The sequence below is a fragment of the Bos mutus genome, chromosome 2 (assembly GCF_027580195.1).
Source record: "Bos mutus isolate GX-2022 chromosome 2, NWIPB_WYAK_1.1, whole genome shotgun sequence".
Taxonomy (NCBI): Eukaryota; Metazoa; Chordata; class Mammalia; order Artiodactyla; family Bovidae; genus Bos; species Bos mutus.
The window spans coordinates 118,486,921-118,499,950 of NC_091618.1; the positions used below are offsets into that span (position 1 = coordinate 118,486,921).

At 38.6% G+C, this 13,030-nt stretch overlaps 1 long non-coding RNA gene across 1 annotated transcript in view; it reads left to right on the forward strand.

Annotated features, from left to right (window-relative positions):
* Positions 1 to 3,406, forward strand: part of LOC138984632 (uncharacterized) — a 45,103-nt gene extending 41,697 nt beyond the window's left edge. Inside the window, exon 3 of the long non-coding RNA XR_011461871.1 lies at positions 818 to 3,406. This is a non-coding gene — a long non-coding RNA (uncharacterized lncRNA). The remainder of the gene's footprint in view (positions 1 to 817) is intronic.
* Positions 3,407 to 13,030: the final 9,624 nt, after the last annotated feature.

Here is a 13,030-nt window from a genome sequence, read left to right on the forward strand (position 1 = left end):
CCAGTCTTTTATATGTGACTCAAAGTCTTTTCACTTTCATGCATTGGAGAAGGAAATGGCAACCCACTCCAGTGTTCTTGCCTGGAGAATCCTAGGGACAGGGGAGCCTGGTGGGCTGCCGTCTATGGGGTCGCACAGAGTTGGACACAACTGAAGTGACTTCGCAGCAAAGTTTGTACATTGAAAACTTTTACTATCTTCTCTATTCCTGGTGCATTGTTGTGAGTCATTTTCCATTTAATGTGCCATGCATTTGGTGACCTCTTTAAAATGAAGACTCATATCCTTTCATTGCAGGAAATACTCTTATATTGTTTCTTAGAGTATTTCTTTCACAGTTTCCTCTGATCTCTCAGGAATTCATCTCAGTTGGATATAGACATTTCTAGCTTGAACCGCTGTATTTACTTCTTTTTTAAATGTTTTCAGTGTTTTTGCTTGTTCAAGGTTCTGAGAGTTTTCAATTACTTTATATTTCTGTTCCTCAAATTTTGATAATTATATTTATAATTTCCAATATTTTTGTCTTTGTTTCTTTTTTCTTATGATTCTTTGTTGTTTTATGCATGTTTTGATTTCTTATTTTGGAAGATTCTAATTAGTTTTTTTGTTTTGTTTTGTTTTTTTGTTCTCTGTATACTGTTTTCTTTATACAATTTAAAAAATGTTTTATTTTAATTTAATTTTTTTTTTTTTTTTTTACTTTGGAGATGTCTTAACCATCTGGTTATCTTTTAGTTTACATTTCTATTTAAGAGTGAAGCATTACAAAATCTGACTAAAAGATTCTAAAATTGTGGCCATTATCTTTTGGCAGGTTTTTATCAAACAAACCAGTCAAAAGTGGGCCAAACACCTAAATGGACATGGATCCCAAAGAAGACATATAGAAGACCAAAAGTACATGAAAAGATATTCAACATCACTAATTACTAGAGAAATGCAAATCAAAACTACAATAATGGTTGCCTCATGCCAGTGAGAATGGCCATCATCAAAAATTGTACAAGCAGTAAATGCTAGAGAGGGTGTGGAGAAAAGTGAACGCTCTTATGCTGTTGATGGTAATGTAAATTGGTACAATCATAGTAGAGAATATCATGGAGTTTCCTTACAAAACTAAAAATAGAACTACCCTATGATCCAGCAGTCCTACTCTTGAGCATATATTCAGAAAAAACTATGATTCAAAAATATACATGTACCCCAATGTTTATTGCAGCATTATTTACAATAGCCAAGACATGGATGCAACCTAAACGTCCATTGACAGAGGAATGGGTAAGGAAGATGTGGCACATATATACAATGGGATATTACCCGGCCATAAAAGGAATGACATAATGCCATCTTCAGCAACATGCCTGGACCTAGAGATACCATATTAAGTGAAGTAAGTCATATGGAGAAAGACAAATATCATGTGATTGGTGGAATCTAAAGAGAACGATATGAATGAACTTATTTACAAAACAGAAAAAGACTGACAGGCTTAGGAAACAATTTATGTTTACCAAAGGGGGAAAGTGAGGAGGAGGGATAATTTAGGAATTTGGGTTAACACAGACACACTACTATATATGAAATAGATAATTACCAAGGACCTACTGTATAGAATAGTGAACTCCATTCAGTACTCTGTATTGACCTACAAGGGAAAAGACTGAAAAAGAATGGGTGTGTGTGTATATATATATAACTGAATTACTTTGCTTACACTTGAAACTAACACAGCACCATGAATCAACTATGCACGTGTGCCTGCTTAGTCGCTCAGTCGTGTCCAACTCTTTGTGACCCCATGGACTGTAGTCCACCAGGCTTCTCTCTGTCCGTGGGATTCTCCAGGCAACAATACTGGAGTGGGTTATCATGCCTTCCTCCCAGGGATCTTCCCCACCCAGGGATCGAAACTACATCTCCTGTGGCTCCTGCATTGGCAGTTGGATTCTTTTTACCCTTGGGTCACCTTGGAAGCCCTATTCCAATACAAAATAAAAATTAAACAACAGCAAAAAAGAAAGTGTTTATAAAGTAGTAGAAAGAAGAAAGCAATGGCAAAAAGTAGAAATGCTGGGCCAATGGAACTTTGATGGTGAAGGAAAATGAATTTTGAGTACAGAATAAAGATAGGTCATTCTTTCTTGGATTTGTGTCTAGGCCATATTTTGAATGTAGACAATGCTTTGATTAAGGTTAATTTCTTTTATAAGATGCTTCCCTCACCTGCCAAGAAGTGAATAGTGAAGGGAATTTTTATTTGCTGGTCTCTCCAAGGGGCATACACAAGAATGATGGCTACTTGGGGAATTGATATCTAAACCACACTTTATTTGTAATAGAGAAAGGAAATATATTCTTTGAAAGAAAGGGGTGAATATTTTCAGTGCTCTGGAAATAGAGTTCTAATTAATTTATAGATTTAAAAGGCCACTCTGACTTAGCCTCATAATTTGAGCAATAAAACTCTTCTAATGGCTTTACAACAGATTTATAAAATAAAAGAGCAAATTTAATCAAGCCACAGTGCTTGGCCAGTACAAATGTTTCTTTTGTCAGCAATTTACTCTATCAATTGAGAGATTTAGCCATGAATTTGGGTGGCTACATGCCTCATGTTCTGTGAATACACTTGTTAGATCTTTATAAATGCATTCTCTATAGTAAGTTAAAAGGCATACACTTAGTAATCAGCTGAAGTTTAAAAAATTTTCTATAATATTAAATAATTTATTTGAAATTCCATATATATATATAATTATTAAAAAAAAACCTAAGGGGACCTCCCTGGTGGTCCAGTGGTTAAGACTCTACACTGCCAATGCAGGGGTTTGACCCCTGGTCATTATCCATGCCACAGTGAAGATCCTGTGTGCAGCAATGAAGATGCCACATGCCACAACTAAGACCTGGGGCAGCAAAAAATTAAATTAATTAGAAAAGTTCAAAAAAAATCTCCAGAATATTATATTTAAAGGAGTTAATGTTTCACCATTTATAATCATGTCAGTTGACTAGAGGAAGCATATAGAAGTGTCCATTTATTAGATACTTTATGTATCTGTGGTTTTTACCAGAAAACTGACAAAGGCAGACAAGGTTATTGATTTATAATTTACATTTAAAATTATAGAGCAGAAATATGTTTCATTTATGTTCTATAGTTGTTTATGGCCAAAAGTGAAGAGGAACTAAAAAGCCTCTTGATGAAAGTGAAAGAGGAGAGTGAAAAAGTTGGCTTAAACCTCAACATTCAGAAAACGAAGATCATGGCATCGGGTCCCATCACTTCATGGGAAATATATGGGGAGACAGTGGAAACAGTGTCAGACTTTATTTTTGGGGGCTCCAAAATCACTGCAGATGGTGATTGCAGCCATGAAATTAAAAGACGCTTACTCCTTGGAAGAAAAGTTATGACCAACCTAGATAGCATATTCAAAAGCAGAGACATTACTTTGCCAACAAAGGTTCGTCTAGTCAAGGCTATGGTTTTTCCTGTGGTCACGTATGGATTAGAGAGTTGGACTGTGAAGAAAGCTGAGCGCCGAAGAATTGATGCTTTTGAACTGTGGTGTTGGAGAAGACTCTTGAGAGTCCCTTGGACTGCAAGGAGATCCTACCAGTCCATTCTAAAGGAGATCAGCCCTGGGTGTTCTTTGGAAGGAATGATGCTAAAGCTGAAACTCCAGTACTTTGGCCACCTCATGTGAAGAGTTGACTCGTTGGAAAAGACTCTGATGCTGGGAGGGATTGGGGGCAGGAGGAAAAGGGGACGACAGAGGATGAGATGGCTGGATGGCATCACTGACGTGATGGACGTGAGTTTGAGTGGACTCCAGGAGATGGTGATGGACAGGGAGGCCTGGTGTGCTGCGATTCATGGGGCTGCAAAGAGTCGGACATGACTGAGTGACTGAACTGAACTGAACTGATAGTGTTTCCTTGAATAAATAAATGCAGACTATGCAAGGGGGCTCTACTGTGAGGGAGAGATATTAAGGAACCTTCCTGCCCATCCAGCTCCACTGGAGCTGACCTAATCCATATGCACCTGACATTTATCCCATAAGCAAAAAGTTGGTTATATGATTATTAAAGGGTCATGGAATTCTCTGAGAATCTAATGGACATCACAGACAGTCCATCTAGTATAATACACATATGGTTACTTCAGGTCACTTCAGGTCACTTCACACACCTCACACATCAGGTCACTTCAGTTGCTCAGTCATGTCTGACTCTTTGCAACCCCATGGACTGCAGCACGCCAGGCTACCCTGTCCATCACAAACTCCCAAAGCTTGCTCAAACTCATGTCCATCAAGTCAGTGATGCCATCATATATACACACATGGCATATATAATTTCTGAAAGTCAGCTAGAGACCCAGAATTTTGGGATTAGACTAAATTTTTTCATGTGCAGAACCAAAAAATAGATATTTCCTTTAGAATATGTGTTGAAATGAACATGTAAAATAGACCAAAGAGGACACGTAGATTAATATACCTATTTTATTTGGGAAGTCACTTCTGTAAAAATTTGAATAATTTTATTCACAAGAGAATTCCCTTTAATAAAAAGAGCTAGAAAGGAGCAGCGGGGGGAGGCGGGGAAGCCACATTTATTTAGTGGTTGTGACATTTTCCACCGTAGAGTCAAGGGAAAATTGGAGGGAGCAGAGCTGACCACCTACCCCTCCTACGCTAGATGGTTCCAGCCTGGAGAAGTAGAAGACTTGGAGGATGGTGACAAGGCTGTGTGGAGACTTAGGGGTTGGGGCTCGAGAGTAGGAGAGATTATCTGGGGAAAGTCTGCAGTGCATGTGGAAACTACTGGGAGGGAAGCAAAGGTGAGAGAGAATTGGTGTTTATTGTGCATAAAGGATGCACTACCTGTACATTTTATATAACTTTGAAAAAATTTTCAGCGTTTAATAATTCTAAAAATGTAAGGATTCTATGGATTCCCTGGTGGTTCAGCAGTAAAGAATCCACTTGCCAATGCAGAAGATGCAGGAGACATGAGTTAAGTCCCTGGGTCAGGGAGATCCCCTGGAGAGTCCAATATTCTTGCCTGGAAAATCCCATGGACAGAGGAGCCTGGTGGACTACGGTCCATGGGGTTACAGAGTCAGACAAGACTGAGCGACTGAACGACAAAGGCTCTATAGCTTAGCACAGCTAGTCCTATGGAAAGTCTTGTGAACATACACAGAAAAATGTTTAGAGCAGCATTGTCGATAGTGGCAAAAAAGTGGAAAGATAAATATCCATCAATATCGGTGAACATAAATCAAATTGTGATGGTCACAAAAAGGAACACTACATACCAGTGAAAATTAATAAAATGGAACTATATATATATATAAACATGACACAATCTGAAAACAAAGAATTGAGCAAAAACAGCAACTTAATATACATATACACATATATTAAGCTTAAAATTCACACAACTATGTCATTAGGGATACTTATGTAAATAGTAAAGGAACAAACAATGGGGAAACAATGGAAACACTGAGAGATTTTATTTTCTTGGGCTCCAAAATCATTTCAGATTCTGACTGCTGCCATGAAATTAAAAGACACTTTCTCCTTGGAAGAAAAACTATGACCAATCTAGATAGCATATTTAAAAGCAGAGACACTACTTTGCCAACAACGGTCCATCTAGTCAAAGCTATCGTTTTTCCAGTAGTCATGTATGGATGTGAGAGTTGGACTATAAAGAAAGCCAAGCACCAAAGAATTGATGCTTTTGAACTGTGGTGTTGGAGAAGACCCTTGAGTCCCTTGGACTGCAAGGAGATCCAACCAGTTCATCCCAAAGGAAATCAGTCCTGAGTGTTCATTGGAAGGACTGATGTTGAAACTGAAACTCCAATACTTCGGCCACCTCATGTGAAGAACTGACTCATTGGAAAAGACCCCAGTGCTAGGAAAGATTGAGGGCAGGAGGAGAAGGGGACGACAGAGGATGAGATGGTTGGATGGCATCATCGACTTGATGGACATGAGTTTGAGTAAACTCTGGGAGTTGGTGATGGACAGGGAAGCCTGGTGTGCTGCAGTCCTTGAGGTCGCAAAGAGTTGGATACGACTGAGACTGAACTGTGGAAACAGTGTCAGACTTTATTTTTCTGGGCTCCAAAATCACTGCAGATGGTGACTGCAGCCATGAAATTAAAAGATGCTTACTCCTTGGAAGGAAAGTTATGACCAACCTAGATAGCATATTCAAAAGCAGAGATATTACTTTGCCAACAAAGGTTTGTCTAGTCAAGGCAATGGTTTTTCCTGTGGTCATGTATGGATGTGAGAGTTGGACTGTGAAGAAGGCTGAGTGCCAAAGAATTGATGCTTTTGAACTGTGGTGTTGGAGAAGACTCTTGAGTCCCTTGGACTGCAAGGAGATCCAACCAGTCCATTCTGAAGGCGATCAGCCCTGGGATTTCTTTGGAAGGAATGATGCTAAAGCTGAAACTCCAGTACTTTGGCCACCTCATGCGAAGAGTTGATTCATTGGAAAAGACTCTGATGCTGGGAGGGATTGGGGGCAGGAGGAGAAGGGGACAACAGAGGATGAGATGGCTGGATGGCATCACTGACTTGATGGATGTGAGTCTCAGTGAACTCCAGGAGATTGGTGATGGACAGGGAGGCCTGGCGTGCTGCGATTCATGGGGTCGCAAAGAGTCGGACACGATTGAGTGACTGATCTGATCTGATCTGAGACTGAACTAAATTTAAAGGAACAAAGAAAAGCATGTGAACAGTCAGCCTGAATTCATGAAAGGGGTTTCCTCTGGGAGGGAGGAAGGATATTCCATCAGTGTTAAGTGCACAGGTAGCTTCAGCTTTATTAGTATTTTTTTTAAGATGAAGAGTGGGTACATTTTGGTTTGTTGTATCAGTCTTTGTTCCTTTATGTATTCATTACTTATTTTGTATGGAAAATTAAAGATAAACTAGCAACACCATAAGAATGAATGAGAATTAAAAAGGAAAAAAAGAAAAAAAAATGGAATTCTTTGGTGATATTTTTAACAACTTTGTGGACTAAGTTAACATAGACAAGTCACCATAATATAACTCATAAAAAGGTACATTTTAAGAATTTGTGAGTATATAATCAAGCGCAACACAAAGAAAAGGAAGTCTTCAGGTGCCAGACATGAAGGAAAAAAAAAAAAAAAGCAGTGAGCAAAGGCTGGAGTGAAACTGGAGCCATCAGCTGGGCTTCTACTGACCTGTTGGAACACGAGTGGCCTCAGTCCTGAGAACATACAGAAAATGCAACTGAGACTGCAGGGTAAAGTTTGGACCTTGGATAAACGGATCCATTTGTGAAAAGAAGATCAAACTGCTGCCCACTGATTGAGGTGAAATAGTAAAGGTGTTTCTAACTGTCCAGTACCTCAAGTGGAAAAGAAAAGGCATACATGAGAAATGATTATTCTAAGCTTGTACCACACCCAGACATGGAATATAAATTATAATACTTCATGGTTCAGGAACTCACAAACAGAAATGCCATAACATTGTATTTAGGATCTTTGAAACCCGTTGGATTTCAGGAGAACCAGATATAGAACTATTTTGTAAGACACTTTCATGACAAAAGAAACTCCAAAATAACAATAAAAATTTCTCTGGAAATTAATTCACAATAAGAAATGCACATCACACAGAAAATAAGCTGAGTAAACAAACAAATGAGAATTGCAGACAACATAGAACAATCTAAAAAAATAAAATAGAATTATTCAAATTGTATAAAGAGATTTTAAAAAAAGAAATTGGAACTTTCATGAATACGGGTATCATGAAAAAGAGAAGAGGTTGTAATTTAAAAAAAGAACCAATTAGGACATCTAGAAATTAAAAACATAGCCATATAAATGGAAAACTCAAAACATGGAATAAAATATCAGGTTAGACACAAGTGAAGTGATAATGGTAATCTGGAGATGAAACGTAAGGAAATTTTTCAAATAGAAGCAGAAAGGGAGAAAAATATCAAATGGAAACTAAGGTAAATAGAGAATAGAATAAAGTACAACTATATTGAATTTTGGGCTTCCCTTGTGGCTCAGCTGGTAAAGAATCCACCTGCAATGTGGGATACCTGGGTCCAATCCCTGAGTTGGGAAAATCCCCTGGAGAAGGGAAAGGCTACCCACTCCGGTATTCTGGCCTGGACAATTCCATGGACTGTAAAGTCCATGGGGTTGGAAAGAGTCGGACACGACTGAGTGACTTGCATTTTCACTTTCATGTTGAATATTAAAAATTATTCTGAAGTGATAAAAAACATGATATCCCAAGATTAAATATACCCAGGTTGTGAGCAGAATAGAACAAATTCATTTAAGCACATCTTGAAACTATAGAATACAAACAGAAAATTCAGCTGAAAGAAAACAGATTATTCATAAAGAGATAAAAAGTTGACAGCAGGTTCTCATCAGCAATAAAAAATGATAGAAGATGAAACAATACTTTCAATGTTCTGAGGAGAACTGTCAGCCTAGAATTCCACACTCAGCTAAACTACCATTCAAGAGAAATAAATACACAGAAAATCTATTTCAAGAGAAAGAAATTAAACTCAAAAAGGAGTGGAATGAAGAAGCAATGGTTAGCAAATACAGTAGTAATTCTAAAACATCTTCAACTAGAAATCAACAATGAAAAGAATAATTTAAATACTAGATAACAAGAAAATGGAGGGGCAGTTATCAGTGTGACAGTATTTCTTTTCTTTGCAAGAAAGAAATTTTGAGAAAGAGAAGAAACAAACAAACAAAAAGAAACACCAGAAACCAAAAAACATGAGTAACAGAAAAAATAAGATGGCAGAAGTAAATTCAAATGTTATCTGTTAATGCAGCAACTGTATAGCATAATCTTTAAGAAGCTAGAGCTCTTTATTTAGTTTTAAAATGTATGTTCTTAAAAGAGACATATCTGAGGCAAAATAAAACAGGGAAGTTGAAAGTAAATGGATGGAAAAAAATACACCAAATAAATTCAGAAGGAAAGGACGCTAGTGATATCAGCATCACACTCTGCTGTTGTCGTTCAGTTGCTAAATCACGGCTGGCTCTTTGCCACCCCATGGACTGCAGCACGTCAGGCTTCCCTGTCCTTCACTGTCTCCCGGAGTTTACTCAAACTCAGGTCCATTGAGTCGGTGAGGCCATCCAACTATCTCATCCTCTGTCATCCCCTTCTCCTCCCGCCTTCAATCTTCCCCAGCATCAGGGTCTTTTCCAATGAGTCAGCTCTTTACATCAGGTGGCCAAAGGATTGGAGCTTCAGCATCAGTCCTTCCAGTGACTATTCAGGGTTGATTTTCTTTAGGATTGCCTGGTTTGATCTCTTTGCTGTCCAAAGGACTCTCAAGAGTCTTCTCCAGCACCACAGTTCAAAAGTATCAATTCTTCAGTGCTCAGCTTTCTTCATGGTCCAACTGTCACATCCGTACATGACTACTGGAAAAACCATAGCTTTGACTAGACAGACCTTTATTGGCAAAGTGATGTCTCTGCTTTTTGATTTGCTGTCTAGGTTTGTCATAGCTTTTCTTCCAAGGAGCAAGTGTCTTTTAATTCCATGTCTGCAGTCACTGTCCACAGTGATTTTGGAGCCTAAGAAAATAAAATCTGCCACCGTTTCCACTTTTTTCCCATCTCTTTGCTGTGAAGTAATGGGGTCACACTAAATAAACTAAGACCAAAACCTTTTTTTAGGGCCAATAGGGTTATTAGTTAAAAAAAAAAAAAAGTTTATCTATGCGTTTGGTTGTACAATATGATTTTTAAAGGTATAAAATGTGATGATTTAATATGCATATACAATGTGAAATGATTACCATGAATTAGCACATTTATCACCTCACATAGTATCATTTCGTATGTGTTTAAGATTCATAAAAGAAGGTTACTATTTTATAATAAAAGGAAGATTTTCTCAAGAAGTTATAAGATACCTAAGAAGACTGTGTGGACCTAGGAATGCCACTCCACTTTGGTATACTTTTCACGTTGGAGAAGACTCTTTGAGAGTCCCAGGGACTGCAAGGAGATCCAACAGTCCATTCTAAAGGAGATCAGTCCTGGGTGTTCTTTGGAGGGACTGATGCTAAAGCTAAAACGCCAGTACTTTGGCCACCTCATGCGAAGAGTTGACTCATTGGAAAAGACTCTGATGCTGGGAGGGATTGGGGGCAGGAGGAAAAGGGGACGACAGAGGATGAGATGGCTGGATGGCATCACTGACTCGATGGACGTGAGTCTCAGTGAACTCCAGGAGCTGGTGATGGACAGGGAGGCCTGGCGTGCTGCGATTCATGGGGTCGCAAAGAGTCGGACATGACTGAGTGACTGAACTGAACTGAACTGATGCTTAATTACTTTTTATTTCCTAACTATTTACTTGAATGTAACATTGCATCTTGACTGCTTTTCCTTGGGATCCTTGATTTATTTGCACTACATTTTAAAAACTCTCATCTGAGATTTTGGACTTAGGCTGCCCTTTGGATTAAAATCATTACTGAATCCCAAAGCAAGAATAAAATTTCACTGTGTCTATCTTAATTACCTTTCATATTCAAGTCTTTCATTCATTTTAATGGATTTTTGTGTGCACTGAGAGGTAGAGATAAAATTTCTTTTAAAGTGGATATCCAGTCATCCCAGTACCATTTACTGAATGGTTTATTCCTTCCCTAGTCATCTGCAGTACTAACTCTGTCACATCACTTTCAAATATATGTTAGAGGTCTCTTTCTGGGCTCTTCTCGGTTACATTGTCAATTTGCCAATCATTCTTTGGCTTCCTGATAAATTTGAAATGGCAAGTCTTCTACTGCCTCCCTTTCTCCTCCTTTCCTTAGAACATCTAGGTGATCCCTGGCTTTGACTTATCCTTGGAATTTTAAGATTTGAAAACTTTCTAGAAAAATCTTTAGGGAAATTTGATTGTAATGAATGGAATCTATACATTAGTTAGATACTGTTGGGATTTTAGGATTTGAGTTTTCCTATCTACTAAGGTATCCTCTTTACTTATTTAGATGTTCTTTAATGATTTGTAATAAAGTTTTATAATTTTCTCCATAAAAGTTTTAAACATACTTTATTACATTAATTACTAGGTACTTAATTGCTTAAAGGTCTAATATGTTTGAAAGACTAATTGCTACAAAAATTAGTCTCTTCTAAAAATGCACACTTTCTAAAATTTTGGTTTTTGGTGGCATACAGAAAAACAATTGATTCTTTATCCATTCATTTTGCTATATTCTTATTAATTTGACTTAAGAACTTATTATATTTTAATATCATCTGTGAATAAATAGGTTTCTTCTTTTGCAGTCCTTATCTTTTAATTTTTTACCTTTACTTGCTGACTGGGATAAACAAAATATATGTGGGCTAGGATGGGGTATGCCAATGTGCAAGAACAGAAGTACCACGTTGAATGTAAGTAGTTATAGTTGTCTTTTTCCCAATGCTGATTTTTCAAGGAAAATTTCTAAAATTTCTCCATTAAGAATGACATGGCTGTAGTTTTGGGTAGATACCCTGTATCAGATAAGGGAGAACAATTTTTTAAATAGGAATTTTCTAGTATCTGGTTTATTCTAGTGGTGTAGAGGGTGGGCTTTAGTCAAAACACTTGGATATTCATTTTTTTATTACCCAAACACCACCATCTAGTTCTTAAGGGAGTCATTCGTGTAAGGGTTAAGGAGGTCAGCGACTGAACTGCTCTTGTAATTTGAAGTCTCTGGCCAGTCTCACTGCTGAGGACAGGATCCTCTAGACCCTCAGTGGTTGCTGTTGTCCCCAGTAATTGCTGCTCAGAAGTTTTTGCAAGTAGCTTGCCAGGGACTAGAGAGTTGGTCTTTCTGTGGGCAATAGAAACATCAATAAAAAACATGGTGATAGAAAACCCTGATGATTAAGATACATTGACAGCTAAGTGAGAGTCTAAACTGCCCAATTTACAGCAAAATACTTTACTGCTCTAGAGAGAGTATATATGTTAGGGTGGTCATTTACTGGGATTCATATATCAAATGAATATCCAAGCTCAGAGAAATACTCCACCTAGGTGTTAGCAAGGAGAAACTGTTACATCGTCATCCACCAGGGGGCAATAGTGTGATGTTTGGAGTTCTGAAGTTTCTGAATGCCTATGAGGAAAACTGGAACTGGGATCCAAACAACAGTAGCACTCTGGAGCACAAATAAGGCTGGTTTTCCTTCCCTCCACTTGACAAGACAGGGAAGCCTGGTGTGCTGCAGTGCATGGGGTCACAAAGAGTCGAACAGAACTGAACGACTGAAAAACAATAACCCTTGACATGAGGCTCCCAGAAAATAGTGTCAGCCTCCATCAGGCTGACAGTGGGGCAAGACAGGTCACTGGGGGATCGTAAATTTCCTCTCCACTCCTTACGAGGCATCTTTCAAACCTTCGTAAGGGTGGAACAGATTCATTAACCACTCAGGCTGCCCAGAACTTTGGAGATGGGAAAACAGTCCCAAGCTGGTTTTAACTGTAAAGAGAAACATGACCTATAAGTGAAACTGTTAGTCGCTCAGTCATGTCCTACTCTTTGTGACCCCATGACCTGTAGCCCGCCAGGCTCCTCTGTCCATGGGATTCTCCAGGCAAGAATACTGGACTGGGTAGCCATTCCATTCTCTAGGGGATCTTCCTGACCCAGGGATTGAACCCAGGTCTGCCACATTGCAGGCAGATTCTCTACAAGTCTGAGCCACCAGGGAAGCACTACAACTCTAAGGAAACAACCAAATAACTTTCTAGACAGGGCTTGTAGGGCACCAGGATTGCAGCTTCATGACTGCTTCCTGGGAAGTTCCTTTTCTCCCAGCTCCAAAGTTTGTGAGTTGGTGGGGTGTACTGGAGAAGAATTCTGAAAGAATTCAAGAAACCTGAGGAAGAAAAAAGAGAGGAACAGAAACATATAGGTTGAACGTCCC